The following is an 18,336-nucleotide window of genomic DNA, read 5'->3' on the forward strand; positions in this document are numbered from 1 at the left end:
CCATTTTTATGTTCCCTCCAGAATTCCACTCAACTCCAGGCACATTGTAAGCATTCACTAAATAAGTACACCTTGAGAAGGATTGGTTGCTTCTCTGTGTTTGAGACACTTAACGGTGGATGATACATCCCTATTACCAGCAGCAACTTCTTCCATGTGGCTGCCTTCCTTTGCACTTGGGGTTAGTGGCAGAAGTCGAAATTGGGATTGGATCCTGTGTCTTGCAGATCTTTCTTCCATGGAGTGAGGAAATCAGCAAGAAGAATACTCATGACAAGCTCACGATTCCATCCCTTCTCTTTGGAAGCTTTTAATGCCAGTAAAGAAAAATAATAAATGAGAAACTCTTAGCATAGAGTTTTGGAGTGAACATAGAATCATTTGCTTTTCTGCTAGATTAGGGCCTAAGCAGCTTTACTGCCGGCTACATTTCCCCCTATGGGTTATTTTCTTTTCTATTAAGTAATTCCCTTAATGCCCAGGAAGTTAAACATTCTGTTGAAAATAGAGTTTATGAACTCTAAGATTCAAAGCCTTACTGTAATGGTTGTTTTTTATCTTGTAATCTTAAAGAACTACCAGTCTAATTAAATATCTCTCTCATATTTAGTTCAGTGATATTTCTAAGGTTATGCATATTTGAGGATAGATGTCGTGCTATAAGAATCTCACTCTGCAGCACTTTCTACCTCATTTTGCTATATTATCTAAAACTTTTGGGGAAGCTATCCAAACTTTTGTCTTTTTCTAATTCTTATCCCAATGCAAAAATCATTGTAGTAGCTCAAGAAGAAGAAAGAATTAAAGGTATGTCAACCCCTGACTTGTTTTGTTTTCCCCTGTGGCTGATTTAAGCATCATCTAATTTCCAAGCAACATTTTAGAGATGTATGAGATTGTCCACCAAAAGATGAAATGCTTTTAAACATATTTTGTGAATGCATTCAATACTTCTTCACTAATGAAAAGCATGCATTACAGTTTTTGTCAAAGGCAGCAAAAATTATTATTTTTTCATTTTTGAATGGAGATATGATTCAATTATAAAGTAATCTTGATTTCTTACATAATCAGAGAACATTATTTACCAATTATTCCCTTTCTTGATCATGATAAAAATCATAGACTGTTCTTTGAACCTTTGTTAATTCCAGTTGTCCAAAGTCTTACTGGCCTTGCTCAGGGGGAGAGCAGCTTTTGGAAATGGTATGCTGCTCTTCAATATCATGGTGATGTATTATTTGAAAGATGACAAGTTTTAGCACTTTAGAATTTTAAAGAAAGTTGCCAGAATAGATACAGAGTGTGTGTGTGTGTGTGTGTGCGCGCGCACGTGCGTAAAAGCACGCACATGTGTATGTAATACTAAAATGAAGAGACATCTATTTTGGTAACAGTCATGTACTTGGACCCATCTACAGTTCGATTGTACATCAGTTATGATGTGTCTCTTTCTAACAGCAAGGATACTGATCTTGATGAATAGCTAAAAGGTAAGATCATTCTTAAAGGTGTGAGTGATTAATAATGGCCATGCATAGATTTTTTTCTAAGAGTGTAAATAAAATATATCATTTCCATGAAGGGCAGGTGTTTGGCAGAATGATTCATAGTGCATTTGAAAGCATAAAAAGTCAAACCCAGGGTCTCTCCTAAGCATGTCAAAAAGAAAGCTGGTTTATTCATTTGAAATATTCTAGTGGATGCTGAAATAAATAAGTGGATATTTTTAAAAAGCATATGCTATGGGATACTGGAGATGGAACTAAGATTTTTATTTACCACTAATTAAACAAAATAAAAAAAATTATCTTTTGATAGCTAAACAATCTATAATAATAAAAGCATAATATGCTAATTGGACCAGACATCCTTCCAGACATCCTTCCTTCCAGACAAAGCCACAGCGGGTGGGGCCGCAGCAGGGGCAGCAGAGGCCTCCCAGGTGCAGTAGCGGTGGGCGGGGGTCGCAGTGGCAGTGGGCAGCGGGGGCCAGGGCCAAGGCCCTTGCACAAATTTTGTGCATTGGGTCTCTAGTAATAGAATAACAGGGAAAGATAAATAAAAATATAAAAGTAGCATTTCTGTACATAACACTTGAATCATATACTTCATCCAACCAAGATTTACTATGTAACTTTTAGATTGAAGATTCCTGTGGGAAGCTACAGTATTAGCATAAAGTTCGGCTCTATTGTGCTTGGCATTCATGCCAAAGTACATGGGGTTCTATTAAATTATCACAACACAGTATAAGACTGGGAAAGATGTTCTTTAAAACAGAGAAATTATTCCAGTGGTAATATCTAAGTACTCTGCTAATGGCCTAGAGCAGTTGTCAGCAAACTGTGGCTCGCGAGCCACATGCGGCTCTTTGGCCCCTTGAGTGTGGGTCTTCCTAAGCCTAAGGAGTACCCTAATTAAGTTAATAACAATGTACCTACCTATATAGTTTAAGTTTAAAAAATTTGGCTCTCAAAAGAAATTTCTATCATTATACTGTTGATATTTGGCTCTGTTGACTAATGAGTTTGCCGACCACTGGCCCTAGAGCACATGATATTTTGACAATGCATAAGAAAACCAGCCTCATGATGCTGCAATACTGTGTGTCATGCTCTCCTATGGCCCCAGTACCACAGAGATCGTGCATGTCCCAGACAGAAAAAGTCTCAAACCTGGGTCAGGTAGGATTCAACTTTCCTTCCACAAGTTACAGGTAAATCAAGGAGCATCAGTTTTGTCTTTCTATCATCCAGTGAAGGTGAAAAGGCAGATAATTGTCATCACAGAGTGTGTAAAAAGAAAACTTGACTGTCAAGAATCAAATGCCTGTACCCACTAGAGATAAAAACAAGTCATCATGTCTACTCTTTTAAGAATGAAAATTCACAATTCACTGAATTTTTTAAAGTCTGTATTGACTTAATATCTTAGAAAAGATTTCATGAATGTTATTTTCCTCATTGGATGCCTCTCCCTGTAGGGACTTAGGGCATATCTCCTAGCATTGATAGAAGGCATGGTGACATTCTCTCTCTGCAGTTGGCATGGCCTTCTCCCTGTGTTCTGTGGCTGCCAATGTTTCCTGCAAGTCAGAGCTTATATAGACAAGCCAAGCATAAGGCCTATTGATGGATGGAGATATGGCAAATATACTGACACCTTAGAAGCATTACTTTTGACTGTGAAGGATAAAACCATAAGAAATACCAAAAGATTGTGTTATACATGAGACTTCGCTATATCAAGGACTTATCTGTATTTTTGGAAACTAAACTCCCTTTGAGAAAATCTAAATAATCATATGCTTTTCTGACTTGGATACAGCAGAGTCTGCCCTCCCACTCTTTTAATTCTTTCTCTCTCAAAATACACACGTCGAGGATCATTTTGCCGCTGGGCCTGGAGTGCAGATATGTGTGTCCATTACAGGCATCGATTTTCTGGATATCTTGGGCTTCCTGAAGTAGGAGGTTTTAAAATTGGTTCAGTCCTACTCTCTAATACATTTCAGGATTTGGGAACCTTTGGATAAATGTGGAACATGTTGCTTATAACACATGTTCAGTGTATCACCAGAATAAAAATATATAAATAATTATATATTACCAGATAATATATCATTCTAGTGAGACACTGTCATGCGCTGTACTTAAGTTCTAACTCAAAGTTATAATGTCTCAGTGTAAGTAAAAATGAAAATGTCAGATAACTCACAGAAATCAGGACTGAGAAGGTAATAGTTAGGAAGATAGATAATGGGAGATAGCTACAGAATATCCAAAGTTCCTTGTTAAGATATATGTATACATATATATATATATATATATATATATATATATATGTATATATATATATATATATATATATATATATATATATATGTATGTATTTATATATATACTAGAGGCCCGGTGCACAAAAATTTGTGCACTTGGGGGGAAAGGGGGCCCCGCAGCCCGGCCTGTGCCCTCTCACAGTCTGGGACCCCTCAGGAGATAACGACCTGCTGGCTTAGGCCTGCTCCCGGGTGGCAGAGGGCAAGCCCAATCCCTAGGTGCACCCCCCGGTCATGCACAGAGCAGGGCGATTGGGAGGTTGTGATGCCACCCTCAGTCACACTCAGGGTAGGGCCAATTGGGGGGTTGGGGCACCGTCCCCTATCACACTCAAGGCAGGGTCGATGGGGAGGTTGCAGCGCCACCCCCTGTCACGCAGAGAGCAGGGCCAATCAGGGAGTTGGGGCAGTGCCCCCTGTCACTCACAGAGCAAGGCCCATCATGGCGGTTGGGGCTCCTTACCCTGTCATGCACAGAGCAGGGCCTATCAGGGGGTTGGGGCTCTGTACCCTGTCACGCACAGAGCAGGGCCAATCAGGGGGTTGGGGCACTGCACCCTGTCACACACAGAGCAGGGCCGATCAGGGGGTTGGGGCGCCGCCCCTGTCACACACAGAGCCGCAGGGCGATCAGGGGGTTTGGGCGCTGCCCCCTGTCACGCTGATCCCGGTGCTGGGAGGCATATTACCCTTTTACTATATAGGATAGAGGCCTGGTGCACGGGTGGGTGCCAGCTGGTTTGCCCTGAAGGGTGTCCTGGATCAGGGTGGGGGTCCCCACTGGGGTGCCTGGCCAGCCTGGGTGAGGGGATAATGGCTGTTTGCAGCTGGTCACACACCCTTCAGGGTGGAGGTCCCCACTGGGGTGCCTGGCCAGTCTGGGTGAGGGGCTGAGGGCTGTTTTCAGGCTGGGGGTGACTGAAGCTCCCAACCGCTCCTTTTTTTCTTTATTCTGGGCCAGCTTTAGCTTTGAGGCTTGGTTCCAGCTCTTAGGCCTCCGCTGCTGAAAGTAAGTTTCTGGCCTTTGCTTACAATGTTGCAATCCTGCTGGCTGAACCCGGCAACTAAAGCAGGTTTCTGGGGTTTTGTTTAGCTTCTATATTTGTTACATAGTTGCTTAGAGTGGCAGCTCAGAGGCCTGCAGCAGCAGGCGGGGGACGTTGGAGTCCTCCGTCACTGAAGCAAGCAAGCCTCATGTTAGTTTCAAGCTGCCTGGCTGCCGGCCGCCATCTTGGCTGGCAGTTAATTTGCATATTGCCCTGATTAGCCAATGGGAAGGGTAGTGGTGGTATAAATATACATATTTAACTAACCCAACTTTAATGAGAACACACTGATCTGAAAGACAGATGCCATTTTAATATAACGTGGGTCATAATATAAAAAATCGCATTGTGGTCTATGGAGAAAAGAAATATACTAACCAGTCATCAATCAGACAACTAAACGACCACTTTGAACCTTTCTCAACAAATTGTCTTTATTTCTCTTGACTTTGCCTCTAGAAAGTGAGGGGGAGCTGGTCCTTTCCTCCTTTGTCTCTCCTGTCTGCTAGGCTGCTGCGGGAGTGAATGAGTCTATGTCAGTGGTTGGCAAACTGCGGCTCTCGAGCCACATGTGGCTCTTTGGCCCCTTGAGTGTGGCTCTTCCACAAAATACCATGTGCGGGCGCACACGTACAGTGTGATTGAAACTTTGTGGCCCATGCGCAGAAGTCGGTTTTCGGCCTGGGCGAGTCTATTTTGAAGAAGTGGCGTTAGAAGAAGTGGGTGTATGTTCGCTGAGGTCGACCCCTCAGATTGAGGACGTTTTTAGCAAAGGCCAGCTTAGGAGCACCCTAATTAAGTTAATAACAATGTACCTACCTATATAGTTTAAGTTTAAAAAATTTGGCTCTCAAAAGAAATTTCAATCGTTGTACTGTTGATATTTGGCTCTGTTGACTAATGAGTTTGCCGACCATTGGTCTACGTGACTGTTTCCCACATCCCATGTGGCCTGGGTGGTTAGGGATTCTGCTAATTTTCCAGACTTTTGCCTGTAGGGATTCTTCCCATGTCTCCATTCCTCTCCCTTAAAGGAATCTTCAGGGAGCAAGTGTGTGCCACTAACCAACAAGAGAATTCAGAGAGAATGAACTCACCCTAGTTGTTGTCAGGGCCAAGTGGCAAAATGAGACTCATAGGTTAAGGACAAGATAACAATGAGATGATATATTTATTTGCAACACAAGTGAGAGAGAATCAACTAATTGAAGTGGTTAAGACACTGCCATACTCACATTTGGTTTCTCCAAAGGGCACATTCTCTCAAATCTATCTCTGATTTTATGCCTTCTGTGATGACATGAAGGTTCTTTCATTTATTTTTATTTTCCTTTTTTTCATCTTGTTCAGACCTTCACCACCTCTCTCCTGACAACACCTCGACTGCTCAAGATCTAGAAAGACCCCAGGTTTGCTTGGGCAAAAATCTTTCAATGCTGAGGTCCCTGACTATGGAGCCACCAATGGTTTCCAGATTTAGAACATGGTTATTATTTTCTTATCTTCTTTTCTTGTACTTCTCCATTCTTCCTTTCTCACCATAGTACCATTTGCAGATTAGCTCTCATTTGAGAGCCAGCTAGTTTCAGAACTTAGTGGATCAATGAGTTGCTCACCAAATGACCAGCAAAGAGATAATCTAGTAGAAAGTAGTATAAGAAATTAGTTTCTTTTCCCTAGAGTCTGCCCAGTTATAGTCATCAATACAATGTATTGTACAAAAGGGGGAAACTATTCTTTTTTAGAGTTATAATTAGAACTTCCATTCAGAATGCAGTCATACTTTAATTTTAATGGGTTGTTTTAAATGCATTTTGTTTTATTCCTTTGAAATATGCACCATCAGACCAAACAGGTGTTTTAGTGAGAAGAGTGTTTACAGAGCAGGTCAGGTGAGGTATTCCCATATTGACTGGATGCAATTTTAATGGCACAACCATCCTCAGGTATGTGCTAACTCCTACTATATTCCAATGACTTATTTATCAACATCACAGGGTACAGGAGGATTTTCCTCTCACTTTAAATTTTTTATAGTGATTTGAAATCACCAGAAGAAAAAGAAAGAGGAGAAGGAGGAGGAGGAGGAGAAACCAGTGAAGAAAAATAAAATCACAGGAATACATTCTAATGATGCTAAATGCTACTTCAATTAAATTTATCCCTTTTGTCTTCCAACTCACAAGCCTCCCTTTGTGTCATCATGCTTCAATATACTTTTCAGTAAGTCTAAAATGTAAATAATACTACATGTTCAGCATCTGAATGTTACAGAAAACTTCTCCAAAATGGTCCATATGTTCTTCTAGAAAAATCAGCAGTCCTGACAGTGAACCATGAAATATTCTGGAGACAAATGGCAGAGTGCCAGTGTCTTAAGGGACAGCATTTTCCACTTTAAATAACAGACAAAATAAAGCTTTAAAATGTTCTTGGTGATGTATGATTCAGTAAACCCTTCAAGGCAATGTAAGGAAAACCCTTTCTTCTTAAGACTGATGTTGGAAAGAAACAGACAAAAATTAAGAATTGCTCTGCCAGGCCGCATAAAGAATCAATTGATGTCTTTCTGAAATTCAATGAATCGATAGATTGTTAGGAACCAGGCCACACACACTGAAAGTGATTCTGTGTAAGTACATAGTAGATACCAGAGATCACACAAAGCTCTTCAGACAGCACTGGGCACAAACATGCATTAAAAGAAACTAAATTGTATTTAACCAGAAATAAAAACAGCCTGGTTTTTAAAAAACGTCTGCAAATGGGGACATTTGACAAGGATAAACCAACAGTTAACTGAAAAATAAGCAATTTACAGGTAAATATCAAACATTATTTTTTCATTTCTCATGTGATTTTTGTCATTTCTAGTTCACTTATCCTGTCTCTAAAAATGGCAAAATCTCTGTTATAAAATAATTTGGATTTAATTGACATTCCCCAAGGCAAGAAAGCTGGTAGTATAATAATCCTTTTGAAAGCAAACACCCTTTGATGACTACAAAATTCAAGTATGATTAGAGAAATTTTTTTTGGTCATTTTACTAGAGTCTATGTGACCTATGACACAAAACTCCTTAGATATAAGCTCTGTCTTCCTACAGTAACAACATATCTCTTTCCATCTTACCAATAATTGTATTTTCAGATCTACTGCCAGACAGTAGGCTACCCAATACTATTAGAATAGCCTTGCAGGAAAAGATCATGTCTTACATTTGTGTTCTGCTCTATAAAACCCAGCCCAGGGTTAGTCATGTAAAAGTCAACAAACACTTCATGATTCGTAATAACTATTTACCGAGTATAGTTAGCAGGTAAGAAATTAAACTGGTAAACAAGAGAAGGTAAGAATTATTTATACTGTAAAAGTAATTGTCACTGGAAAATCAATTCATAGCAATAGTAGTCATTCTTCGTCATAAAGATTTCAACCTAAAGAAAATAGTGCCACCAACCAATTATTTGGTTGAAGTGAAAGTGCTAAGTGGGTATGACATTTCCTAAAATGATTCACAAAATTAATTTTTCAATATTGTTTTTTTTTCTTTCTCTATTTTCATTATTGAGAACATGCATATCTTCCTCCTTTTTTAGTAAAACAAGTTCAATACTACAGTATATGTAAAATTTAATAATGGCCTTTCTCTATGACTAACCCTACTCCATAATGATCTACTATTTAAAATTGAAGTATTGAATTTTTATTTTCGATACATGGTCTATACCTCATTGACTGTCATCTATCCATGTACGTTATTTAGATATATATGCATGCCCCATGTCCACAAGAGTATTGTCCTTTATGCTAATGAGCATATTTCTAATAGAGCATGAAGAACTTTCCCAGACAGAGTAGGAGCTGAGAAAAGTTTCCTACATTTGGTTAAGATTTGAGCTCACCATTCTATGCCTTGCCTTTGAAATCATTTGAAAACTTTGATGCTCATTACATGTAAATAAGACTTGTGATAGACATAAATGATTATTGCATCACATTTAAGCAAATCTATGGTAATAGACAAAATAGGTTAAGGAACTGAACTAGAATGGATTTTTCAGGTGATATGTGTACAAGTCCCAGGTGATATACTTATTTCCCAACGAAACCAAAATTATTGATAATCATCATCATTATTTACCACTACTCTACCAGCACAACCAAACATGCTAGATTACTAAGTCCTTGGGAACTGAAGCCATACATTATTCATTTTTCTATCCTTAAGTAAATAGCACATAGTAGTACTCAATAAATATTTATTGGGAGATAAACAAAAATCTACATTGATTTCCCTTCGTAAGCTGACCTAGTCATATCTGAGTCAACACTAATCATGTAATTTCCCTTCTTCCACAAATTTTACCAGAAATTCTGTGACAATAACAATTACCTTTCCAGAGTTGTGAGCCTACACAGGAAATCTGTTCCCTGGTTACAAGGCTACACAGATCACTTTGCTCATTCTTTTCAAGGGAAACCAAGCAGGAGGATATTGCTGGCTTTTCTTTTCAATCATCACTGTAAGAAAAAAATAATAATTTGTCATCTTCATTTATGAAAATATTACATTAAGCAAAAACAGGAATGAATGACATTATTTAGAAAAAAGGATAAATATGGCACTCTGGAAAATGAATGATTGAGGAGAAAAAAATAAAGTGAAGATGCAAAATTTAAAGCTTGTGAAGAGAAGACGAAAAGTCCTCAGCAGTGCCAACAAGTGCTTAGAAAATGGCTACAGTTCAGAAAATAAGACATTGTCATAGCTTTTTAAAACTTAGATTATCTTTTGAAATGTGATTATGTATATCTTCAAGTTTAAGCTACAGAAGCATGTGGAATAGAGATTACTAAGGCTTGTAATCATATTCTGATTATACTAAAATAAAGTCATTGAAAGAAAGAGATAGTTTTATCCTTATTTCTAGTTCAAAACAAGATAATCTTCCATAGCCTCGCCATCGGGTGGATTCTGGGAGATAATTATCTTGCATGTTCAGTTCAGGTTCTTGATTTCAGTGCAGGAGGTTACTACAGGCTTTAGAGTCCAAGATACATAAACTTTATTGTTATTGTTGCCCATTTGACAAGGTAGTATCCCAAATGAATGGACATTGGCCATTCAGATGGAAAACAAAAGGCTGTTTATCAGCTGGTTAATTGCACTCAGATATGAAATAAGATTCCCAGCAGTGAAGCTCCCTCACATTTCTATTTCTCACCTAAATTATAAACCACCTTTGAACAGAACCATTTCCAGCATCTAGGTGTTTATCATAATAAAGCACATCTGCCACAGATGACAGCTGACCTTTCAACTTTGGTCAGCACTTTGGCAGCTGGCACAGCCATAGGAAAGGGGGTTGGATACAAGTTTCCTGGCCCTGTCATTTTCCCTTTATTTGTATGGTTTAACTCCGAAATGAGGACATAACTAAGTAATGCCGCAGAACACTGAAAATATTCCTTACACAAAATGAGTCTGGTGAATGCATTTACTTTCCATCAAATTTTCTGAATTTTGAAAAGGCTGGGATTTTTGTTGCTGTCAACTCCTTTTGTTACTTTTTTTTTTTTTTCAAATTTAGCAGCTGGTAAGGATTATTCATTGTATAATTTTTTTAAAAAAGTGGTTACTAAAACATAATTTATTCTGTTTAAATTCTTAATCATAAAGATGTCAACCTAAAGAAAATAGCTCCAGGCCCTGGCCTAGTAGCTCAGTTGGTTAGAACATCGTCCAAATACGCCAAGGTTGGGGGTTCAATCCCCAGTTGGGACACATACAAGAACCAACCAATGAATGCATAAACAACAAATCGATGTTTCTCTCTCTCTTTCTAAAAATAAATACATACATTTTTTTAAAAAGAAAATAGTGCCATAAGCCAATTCTTTGGCTGCAGTGAAAACCAAACACTTAGATCACCTAAGAATCACCAAAGATTCTTATCTTAACAATGGAAAGAGATTTAAACATAAGGCTTTATCTTTCCTCTGTGAAGTTTTTGGACAAAGCTGGATGATAAATAAAGGGCAAGTAAAAAAGGCAAATGTAAAACACCCTCTGCTCTAGTGGAGAAGCCTGAACTCTAATTGGAGCGGAGAAACCACTGCTAATTGACTAAACACCGTCAATAGATACCACACTCAAAGTATTGTTATATACATTCCCTGTTCATGTGTGGACTTCCCAGTTTGTGCACAACCCTCAGTGCACAGGGATCACAGGTTTTAGAAAATAGCCTTCTAGATGGTCTGCATACCTGGTTTTGACTCATGTGAGCATCAGAATAATGACGGCTTTCATGGATACATCTAGCCCAGCTATACAATTTAAATAGCTATTAGTATCATCTCAAAAATATTAATATATTTTTATTTCTATTAGCACATATATGACCACTTATTGTCCAAGAATTCTTTTAACAGATGAAGTAGTATAAGGCTAATCATCTACTTAGAGTTTAGTAAATAGATGGCTGTTCAGCATTCATGTTTCTTCCTATTGATCCTTCAGTTTCCTTTTTGGAAATCTCCTCCCTCTTCAGGTGTGTAAATTCAATACCACTGTTTGCTCCCTCCTTTCTAGACTACCCATAAAGAGTACTTGTGCCCAATCCCACCTGACCATGCCTGTTCCAGCTATTGGAAAGTCATTGTGGTTCCTACTTCCTAAATCTTATCCTTCCTGAATTCTCTTGGATCATGATCTGTAGCCTGCTGTACAAGTTTCCTGTTAATTATGTGAGCCTCCATCTCCACTAGTCTATTGCTTATATGAAAGAACCATTACTGATATGTAATGCATGTAATTATGAAAGTTTGTAATGCAAGATGTCATGTGATATTGGAAATGGAACTGACAAAAACCTCCAAGGTGTTTAACGAAAGAGGAATCAGCTAACCAATAGAGGATAATAAAAATAGTGACACTTAGGGAAGAAACGGATTTTAATCAATGTAATAGGATAGACGGCAACCAATGGGCAGGGAGAAGGGGCAAAATGTACTCAGGGGACAATGAATAGAACAACTTAGATGGAGTAGGGGTTGTCCTCAAAGTGTTCTTCCTGCCACAAACATTGGTTTAATATCTTCTACTGTTGGGCACTGCTGCGACACAGAGAGCATTAAGATCAGAGACTTGCCGCTGCGGAGCACAAGGGCCAGTCATCTCAAGTAGAGAGGGATACTCTTGGAATCCTATATAATAAAAACCTAATATGCAAATTTTCCCTTCAACCGGGAGTTGGAACGCTGGCTATGACATGTGCTGACCACCAGGGGGTGGCACGGAATATGGTGGGTGTCAACGATGCACTGCAACCTCTCTCCAGCTACCTGGGGTTGAGGGTGATGGGGACGGAGGTGTGGTGAGAATGCGGGGTGTCCACCAAGCTTGCTTTCATGCCCCCTGGCATCCTCCCCGGGATGCCAGGGCTCACATGCCAGGGAAGCACTCAGGTGCCGGACACCCACAAGGAGCCCACAAGGCATCTTCTGGGTGAGCTGGGCCACAGCCACGGGACCGCAGGGGCTGGTAGGGCTCCCCGTGAATTTGCTCAGGAACCAGTCTGCAAGGCCTGCTGGGAGAGAGTGTGCTGCCTGCCCATTTTCTGTGCAGCACCGCTGGGCAGCCCAGAGGCCCACGCTGCCCCCAAGCCTGCAGCATCTGGCCATGCTCACAGCATTTCCATGTGGGGACTCAGGCACCGTGACTCAGGCGGAGGGGGGAGCACAGGGGCCCAGGGCCCAGGAGCTGCCCAGGGCCCGGAGTTTAGCTGGGATCTGCGCTTCCACACCAGATGCTCATGCTTCAATCATCTGCCAGGCCTAGGCACTGCACCTGTGCACAAATTTCATGCACCAGACCTCTAGTGGGTTAATAAAAGATTTCTGACTACTGCTCCAAAGCTATTCTGTGACAAAACAGCATCTTCTCCAAAGCAAATGTATGATGTTACCAAAGCATTATTTACATGGAGAAAAAGGAAAATAAATGCTAGATTTAAATAAGTGCATTTAAAACTGTAATGAGCAGGCATTTGAAAGCTTCAAAGGTAGAAAGAACTCCATAAAAAGTGTGAGAATTTCTAGCTTCGATTGCTTTCACTTTAACACTTGGAGTTAAGTGTAAAAGCATTCATAAAAATATATAGCCTATATGTGAAGAAATCTTAATTTTACAATTGTGGCTGCTTTATGTAATTCTCTGAGTCATCAAAGACTGCTTCTTTCTTAGCTAGTTTCTTAATCAAATTTTTTTCTTTAGGGCACAGGTAAAGCAAAGATGATTTCTGTGGGCCATCTTATTTATATCTTCTTTTTACATCTTGCTATACTATGGTATTTAAAGTTCCATTACATGGAAAGAGTAACTTCCTACTTGGTAATCAAACTGAACCTTCCCACTGGAGGCACATGGGTAGCAAATAGTCATATCAGCCTAGTGGAACAGCTTCCCTGTCTCACATAGTTGAGGAGATGAACATATTTAAGCATTTCATGAAGTATGAGGTATAGACTACCCACATAGAGTACCTGTGCCCAATCCCAAGGGGTGCTAATCAAGAATAAAGCTCCACTTGACCTTAACTTAGAACAATTGTCAATAGTGATGATTTTTCATGGTTGGAATTAAGCAATAATAGCCATATGGATATAACCTAATTTACTTAATCAATCTTTTACAGTTCACATTTAGGTTGATTCCATTTTAATTACCTGGATTATCCGATTATTTATTTTGGATAGATTCCAAGCAGTAGAATCATTAGTATATACACATTTTCTTTTCTTTTTTTTTTTTGTTATTTTACTCTTGGGGCATTTGTTTGCTTTTTTCTGCAGAAAAATTATGCCAATTTATATTGAAACTGCACTGCATAAGTCACTGATACATTGCCTTTTTAATTCAAGTTTAGGAAGAGGAAGGACATGGGTGGTTCACTCCAGGTGTGGCATGAATGTCTAATCAAAATTTCATTCTCAGTCAGAAAAGTGGTAAAATAAAGTTTACATTGCCAGGTTATCAAATCCCATCCCGTCTCTATTTCTCGGTGTTTGTTATATTAAGATAAAATTTCTCCTTCATGAATTTTAAAAATAATATAAATAGAAAGTAATAAATTTTCCTAAAATATCATCAAAGAATTTTGCTTCTCAACATGAGGTTCTCCACTCAGCATCTATCTATTTATGGACCTATCTATCTATCTATCGAATTATCTATCATTAATGCATGTGTGTGTGTAGATATGTATCTATGTATGCAAAGGGAAAGTCAAGGCTTGGACATTTCCCATCTATATCCATCCTCACCCCCGTGTCTTTGCTCCTTTTGCTCCTTTTGCAGCATGGTTCTTTCTCCTCTTCCAGAGCTATTCTAAATGCTTTCTTCAATCTAGAGTATATGCCCCACTCTGCCAGCCGCTTCCCGGGCTACCTGGCTTATAGTGATCCTTTGCTCCACTCCTCACCCTGACACTATATCATTAAAATCTAGATCATTATTGGCTAAAATACTGATACTACTATAATTTGGATGAATAGATTTCATAAGGAAAGCATTTATCACCTACTATTTATAAATGATTGTAGGCTGGGAATTTTATCTCTTCTCTTGACCACTTTGCTCTTTGTCATTGGGGGGGGGATATAAAAGTATTCACAGAAATAAATAGTTCAGAAAATAATTACCTTATTCATAAAATATGTTAATATTTCTGTTATTTCAGGATGGGGATGATCAACATAGATTCTATAGTTTTAAGATTCTGAGATTTTTTTCTTGAACTCTCACCAAGAATTGTCAAGATATGACTGGCCCCACAGGTGATTGTTTTTTTAAAATAATTTGAATTTCTCAATTGTAGAGTAAATATCTTGTTAAATATAAATGAAAACAAATTTAGTATCTTCATTTTTAAAAGGTTCTAGCATGAAACAGTTACTATTCAAACATAATTATTCCTACTTTCTCACTATTATTATACACACACATATACACACACATACATGCTCACACAATCCACAAATAAACTTCTGGTTTAAAATAATAATTACTCTATTAGCATTGAGAAAATATTTTTATGGAACACCTAAGTAGTAATCTTTAATTTGTAGTCATTTGAGCCCTTCTTCCTCTCCCCAAAAAAGAAATTGTTTTTTTAAATGTGTACACATTTCATTTTGTTTGTTAAAAGTTGAAATTTGGCCTCCTATTTTCACTCAAGTTAAATCTTTATACAATGTGACTTCCATAACTATGTATTGCTAATAACTAAAACCAATATAGACTAATCATGAATATTAAAATAATTTTATCTGCGACTTTCAAATTTAATAGCTATAAACCTGTCAATATCTATTTTGACAAGACGATTTTTAAAGTTATTATTTTCCTTAGGAGTTTTTTTCATGTAGACCAACATGAAAAAAGTAGCAAAATAAAACGACTACAAATAAGGACTCTCTATGAAACATTCCAAATATTGAATGTAACATATCTGTTTGGACTTCTGAAATAAGTACTCAAATGTTGCAGTTGAAGTTATAGCCACTGTGCATGAAAAAATAAAAACATAATTCAGTAATCTTGCTCACTTATTTGTGCATATATATATTTCATATGCAATCAAGGAAAAATTTCATATCATCAGTTTGTTAAATATTCTGCAAATCAATGTCTTGAAGATTAAGTTGGAGTCTACATGACTGTTTCCTGTCAAGTACTTTCAACTTCCAAATTTTAAGACTAATTATTATCCATATTTGATAATAAAATGCAGGGCATTCGTTCATGTCCACCCTTTTAAGATTTTTTTTGTTCTTTGCAGCAGCCAGGAACAAATAAACAAAAGGTATAATCAGGAAATTAACTTCCTCCTGTTGTTCTTGTTTTATTTCAGTTCTGCTCTCTCCCTTCTTTCTTCATTTCTCCCAAAAGATTTAGAATGTGTAGTTAACACCTGCTGGGGTGGTAACAGCAGTTGAGCTTTGCCTTAAAGGTGCCCTGTGAGTGCTTAGAGTGACACAGATCACGGTCTCTACACTCCTTCTGCTGTTCATTGCCTGGTTACGCTTGGCATGAGCAGGTTGGCCACAATGAACTATCTTCATGCCCACCATGGCCAGACCTAGAAATGTGGGGCTCTGGGCCGCTGTGTCCCTTCCCCAGCCCGGCGGAACTGAGAATAGAATCTTTGTCCTCCCACTACAGATGGTCAACAGGCTGGAGTGTGCCAGTAATCTGAGAAGAGGCCAGGCTAATTTTAATTACAAATTGCTCCGTCACTTCACGTTTGTTATCTCGCTGTACCTGTACATGCAACAGACAACTTAATATACATTCTTTAAATAATCATCAAAACCTTTCCTGCTTCAACACTTTCCACCTTTCCCTGGAAAGCCTGTGCGTTTGTAGGGATTTACAACTGCAAGTGCCTGAAGTCAAGTTTCAGTGCCAGCAAGTGTGGGGTAGATGGAACTTTAAAACAAACTGATCAGGCATTGGAACAACAAAGACAGGAGGATTAAGGCTGTCTGTGAAGATGAAAGTGTAAAGAGATCTTGGGGGAAAATAGCTTGAGAGGAGCCTTTTAAAAATCAAACAGAAAAACACCCATCTCTTGTCTCTTAGTTCTTTTTAAAAATTTTAGCAACATGTGCAAGGAGTTTTATTTATCAAGTCAAATCTTCCATTCTTTACATTTTTTAAAAGGAAGTCAGAAAAAAGCAAGTTCATAACCCTTCAGCAGTTTACCCAGTTATGTAGCATTGTTGTCACTAGAAAAAACACTAAATAACTTGATAATGTTTTCAGCAAAAAATGCATGGGACTGGAAGGAAACCTATGTGCCCATATGGAAATGCTTAGTTGCTTCTTCTATATTGAACTTGTCTGTGCATTCATAGAGAACTTATGACATATTTCCTTGTTATGTATACATTTTTTTTTTGTTTAACAATGCCAAAAAGTGATAACTTGGAGACGGAAAATTATCCTGACAGTCACCTGTCATTCATTGTCCTTTATTCTGACAACCTCAGGCATTCAGGCATGGATTTATGGGTTTTCCCTTCTCGTGCTTTATTTTTAAAGGAGTTGGGGGATGGGGAAAAATATCAGAGGATTCAGTCCTGAATAGACTTTTGTTTTGCTCTTTCTTTTACCTCTTGACTGTGTCAAATGCAGTGTGTCTCTCATGCAGTTTCTCTCTTTAGAGAGCCTCGGCTGGGCCAGCTAGTTAGTATTCAGACACAAGGCAAAGAGGATAAAATTCTCTCTGCTTGCTGAGACTGCAAATCAGCAATTAGACTAAAAGCAATGTATTGGAGAAAGAGGGCCATCACAGACATCATTGTTGACTGGAACCTGCCAATGTAACTTTAAAATTGTAAAAACTTCATAGCAGGGAGGAACAGTCACTTAGAGGCATATAAGTTGGTTAAGACACTGAGGCAGTATTCACTACAGACATTTCTGCTGTGTAATGGACTCTGTGAACTGTAAGATTTTCCATTAATCTTGTTTACTTATTGTAATGAGAAGCAAATGGGTGAAATTAGTAATGGTGATAGAAAATTCAGCTTTTTATTGTATTGCCTGTTATGAAAACATTTTCTAGATTGGCATGTTACTCCCATTTTCATTTGAGCTCACTTTAAAGGATTGTAATGGGGGGCTGAAGGTTACAAACTGTTTTATGTTTGACCAAGCAAGATCATGTAGCTCTGCGGAATAGTTATATGAGATACTTAAACAGTACATGCCAGCCATTTTCTGGGTATTAATGATGGTATGTGAGGTAATTCTTAAGACTCTTCTTCCTCCTTTTAATATAGAGACTTGTATGCTGGGTTTTAGCAACTGACACATTTCTTGTGCAAATGCTCAAGAACAGTTACTCTATTAAACTCTTGTTATTTGATTCTGTTTTGTGATAGACCAATTTCCAGCGAGCCTTCAAGACTGTCTAATTGATGGGAGGTAGCAGGCAGACCTTCCTGATTTCATATATTTAATTTATCCCTTTTTTTCCTTTTACCCCCATTCTTCCAAACCAGCCGTGGGCAAACTACGGCCCACGGGCCAAATCCGGCCCGTTTGAAATGAATAAAACTAAAAAAAAAAAAAAGACCGTACCCTTTTATGTAATGATGTTTACTTTGAATTTATATTAGTTCACACAAACACTCCATCCATGCTTTTGTTCCGGCCCTCCGGTCCAGTTTAAGAACCCATTGTGGCCCTCGAGTCAAAAAGTTTCCCCACCCCTGTTCCAAACCATGTTTCCTAAAAGTGGATAAATGCTGGTCTGATGAATTTATTTTTACATATTCTAAAGAAAAAGAAAGGAATCTAGATTATTGACATTCTTTACCGGAACTACAGTAGACTAGAGTTAGCAGAAAAAACTGCTAATCACCACAGTTTT

The 18,336-nt window shown here is 38.5% G+C and overlaps 1 long non-coding RNA gene across 1 annotated transcript in view; it reads right to left on the bottom strand.

The window, feature by feature from the left end:
• LOC118656390 overlaps window positions 1-18,336 on the bottom strand; it is a 115,551-nt gene that overhangs the window by 19,209 nt on the left and 78,006 nt on the right. Inside the window, exon 7 of the long non-coding RNA XR_004967598.1 lies at window positions 9,285-9,412. This is a non-coding gene — a long non-coding RNA (uncharacterized LOC118656390). The remainder of the gene's footprint in view (window positions 1-9,284; window positions 9,413-18,336) is intronic.

The sequence above is a fragment of the Myotis myotis genome, unplaced genomic scaffold (genome assembly GCF_014108235.1).
Source record: "Myotis myotis isolate mMyoMyo1 unplaced genomic scaffold, mMyoMyo1.p scaffold_m19_p_5, whole genome shotgun sequence".
Lineage (NCBI taxonomy): Eukaryota > Metazoa > Chordata > Mammalia > Chiroptera > Vespertilionidae > Myotis > Myotis myotis.